The 4,044-nt window shown below is 42.6% G+C and overlaps 1 pseudogene; it reads left to right on the top strand.

Annotated features, from left to right (window-relative positions):
- LOC104467901 overlaps positions 1–4,044 on the top strand; it is a 25,162-nt pseudogene continuing 21,118 nt past the window's right edge.

Genomic DNA, 4,044 nt, shown 5'->3' with positions numbered 1-4,044 from the left:
ATGTTGAAGCCTCGTCCATCCACCACAGCGCTCTCGTCCTCTGTGGTGGCACCAGTCGCCCTCAGGCACCTGCAGAGCCTGGGTGGGTGTGCGCAGGGCTGGGGGGTGCTGAGGTGCCTCCTGCCCCGGCACTGGGAGGGAGGGCTGGTCTCCCTGGGGACAACGTCCCCCCAGCCCCAGGAGGGCAGAAGCAGGGAAAGACCCAACCTTCGTGTTGTCCATCTGTTTTCTGCTGTGGGGATGTGGTGAGACAGGGCTTTACAGGAAAATGGGTATTATTTTGCCTTAGCACTGTTTGTCCTTTTAAATATCTGCCTAAAAAGATATGGTGAATGTTGTCCCCATGGCTGCAGCGGCCACGGACAGTCTTCTCCTATTTACCTGCAGCCTGAGGTTAATGTAGAAGACATAAAATCTGAAAGTAAGAGTCGCTACAAGTGTTTGATGGGGAAGGGCTGTGTGTAGGTCCTATGTTTCCAAACAGGATGGCTGCCATGGTTATTAATGCATTTCCTCCTTGTCTTTTTGGTTTTATGAGCACATATGGGGCCATCTGGTTCCTCTGCAGGACTCCCAAGACTTTTTGGGAAGCACGTAGGTGAAGATGTCTAGGGTTTTTCCTCTTCAAGCCTTTGTTCTACATCTTGTTTCTGGAAACCTTGCTTAAAAATGAGTTTTCATGGACCACTGCAGTCTCTAGCTGTAACACAAACCTCCTCGCTGACGTTGTAGGGCAGCGTGGAGAAAAATCCTCCTTCAGCTACAGGTCTGGTGGCACATTAAGAAAGCAAACACGGTTTGCCCTGCGGTTCAGGTGCTGTGGCAGGCGGTGCGAGACAGATGCTTGTGGTCCCCTCAGCCTCTGAAGTGAGCATGTGGCATGGTATCTGACGGAAAAAGGAAATTTTAAATATGCTCAAAGCACAAATTAATTCCTTTCAGGTCTTGAGAGGTGAGAAGCCCTTGAGCTGTCTTGAATGTTAATTTTTTTCTTTCCTGGGCCATATCAGACAAGAACCAGTTCATGGAGCTGTTGGTCCTTCTTGGAAGATAAATGTGACCTATAGAATCCCATTTATCATGGTGTCCCTTGTAAGAAACACTGCCTGCTTTGAGGGCAGCTGGATGGATTACAGGGATGCAGAACTAGAACAATTCAGCAATCAGCAACTTGGTGCGAAGGCCTTTGTGAAGGAGGTGAAACAATGACTAAAAACAGAATAAATTTGCGTTAGAAGGAAAGATTAATCACCGTGCAAGAGAAGGATTGCTTCAAGTGTAAGCAAAAAAAAAATTTGCACTATGGGTAATAAAGTTAGCCAGAGAAAAAACACCAAACAAACCAAGTACCAGGACACGCACGTCAGACAAGTTTTATCTGTCTCTAAAATACTCCTCTTTGAGAGGCAGGGGCAGACATGTATCAAGGCTGAGTGGTCTCGAGGGATGGATTCCACGCTGGGGCACACTGCCTCTGGTTATCATTTCAAATTTCCCAATTTCAGAACATTCAAAACTTCTCATCGCTGTCAAATCTGTTTAACTATAATGACAAGTTATTCTTGTCTAACTGGTTTCTTCTAAATGGCGAGGACTGGGCACAGCTTGTGGTTACAGATGTACATCACAAAATGGAGGCTTCAGCTGTCAGACTCAGAACTGAGCTCCCCGGCTACCTTTGGGACTGGTTGCAGGGCGTTGTCTCAACAGCTTTGTTTCAAAGGCTGTGCAATTGTAATGGCCCTCAAAGAGCTTATAACCTGGAGGTCAGAAAAAATCATACGCAGATGAGACCAATGGCTTGGGGTGGCATAAGACTTAAAGGTTTGATTACGAGAAGGGTTTTGGCAGTGAAGAGAGTGGCATAAAAGGCTGAACTTTGGAGCAGCATGTAGGAAAAAATGGCAAGAGTTTTCAAAGGGTTTTTTTTTAAATTAAAAAATGGTGTTGGAGAAACTTACACTTCACCAGTGGCATTTAGTTTTAGTTTAATAACAGGCATAAGAGTAAATTGAAAATATCTGAGAACTTTATCACAATGTTTTTCTAAAGGAGATTTTCATCTAGGGAATAGAGATTTTGAGAGAGCAAGTGTAAGCACGAAAGAGGAGAGAAAATCAAACAGATAAAAAAAAATCAAGAGGGGGTCTGGAAGAGGGAAGACCTGAAGGACTGGAAAAAAAAGGCTTCACAAGCAGAACTTAAATTCGATTTTAACATGGATTTTCATCTATGCACATTGTGTCCTAAATTTTGTTATGTTTCTGGGGAAAATAGCTCATAGTTTTGGTGATCTGAAGGTGTAAAAAGACTGTGGTTTCAGACTGCTGCTGTTAAAAAGAATTGTCTGGAATTACTACTAACCGGTGAAGCTGGGGCAAATTCTTACGCCATCCACTCTGCTGTTTGCGGCATATATAGGCTTGTTTTCTGACATCTCTCCTGTTGATAGCTCACAGAAAATGCCATGCTGGTGGGTGATGGTCCTCAGGCCTGAAGACGGGCAGGTGGGGCAGAGGTGGCGGCTGCTCCTGCCCTTTCTTCCCACCAGCTCCGGATGAAGATCCTACTGAAATCAGACAGTTGCTAGTTTTCAAACAAGTTAGTAGGTCAAATGAAAACCAGAGCTCTCATCTCAGCTGGCTGAGTGCCTCGTCTCCAGTGCGAATTCACTTAGGCTTGAATTATGAATTTTCTTTTTCCCCTCCTATGAGGATTTAGTCTCCTTTACAAAATCAGGGTATAAAAAAATTTCATGCTACCGTAACAGGTACAATAATCTTTTGGATTAATTCAAATCCTTGCAATTATTATTCCAGCTCAAACTAAATTAAATTTAACAATACAAAGAGTAGCTTCTGGAGTAACGTAAATCTCACTTCAGGCTTTGAGGAATGCAGATTAATATTTTTTGGTTGTAAAGAGACAGAATGAAGCCATGACTGCTTGGAAAAATGCTAAAGATTAGCTGCACCCTGCTTAAAGGGAAAGTATTTTGATCCACAGCTTTTACTTCAGTTTAATAACCTCTGTAAACATCTCTGAATGACTCTTTCAAAAGATTGATTCTGCAGAATTTAAGTTGGAAGCATTTTGTGACTGAAAATAGTAGCAGGTTCTGTGGACTTCATATGCCACTTGTGCATCTGCCTTTGCTGTGCACCAGGAGGAGGAGGAGTGTGAAAGTTGCCGACCTACTTTAGAACAAGGGAAAACAGATTTAGCAAATAGTTAAAATCCTTCTCTTTCAAAATAACTCTTGCAGAACAATAGAGCAATATGTGGAGCTTAAAAACTATACATTTTAATTTAACTGTATTTTTCATTTAGAAAATCGCTTGAAAAATGAAGACTCTAAATTCAGTGGGGAAATTGTGCAGCGTTTTGAAGATATTATTGCTGCTATTAAGAAGTTGGTAAGAAAAATCTAATATTTAGTTTGAAATACATGGGAAAGAGTTGGAACATAATCTTTTATGGTTGTACTATCGGAAGTGTTCTCTTGTGTAAGTTATATTCTACCTTAAAAGAAGCAGTTTGGAGTGAAGTTGGTGGGTGCTTGCATGCACTTGGCTGCCTGCAGAATTTTGGCTAAGATAGAAAAAACCAACCTGACTAGTATGGATCACACAGCTGATCCAAGCCTTAGCTCACTTGCTGCTATTTTAATGGGGGAACAGTAGTAGATGCCATTTATAATAGGGGCTAGTGACATTTGACATGTGCCCAGATTTTTGTTGAAGTAAAAAGAGGAAGGGTCTTATGCTCAGCACGGTAAATTGGGACTCAGGGTTGAACTTTTGTTCCCAACTCTATTGTGTCTTCATAGTTCACTTTCATGCAAGAAGTGTAAGCTCTGAGCCTACAGCAACTTGGTAAGAGCATCACAAAAACCACTTGAAGGCCAACGTCTACTTATGTAGAGCTTTTTGTATCATAAGGGCCTTAATGCTGTCTGTGCAAGGGAGAAAAATAATGCTTCCCTCTCAGGACTGCCGTGGGGATGCTCCCACCAAAGTTAGTGCCTTCTGCAGGTGGTGCAGA

This window comes from Pterocles gutturalis, unplaced genomic scaffold, assembly GCF_000699245.1.
Source record: "Pterocles gutturalis isolate BGI_N339 unplaced genomic scaffold, ASM69924v1 scaffold2994, whole genome shotgun sequence".
In the NCBI taxonomy this organism is placed as follows: Eukaryota; Metazoa; Chordata; class Aves; order Pterocliformes; family Pteroclidae; genus Pterocles; species Pterocles gutturalis.
This window is presented reverse-complemented; position numbering and strand designations above follow the sequence as displayed.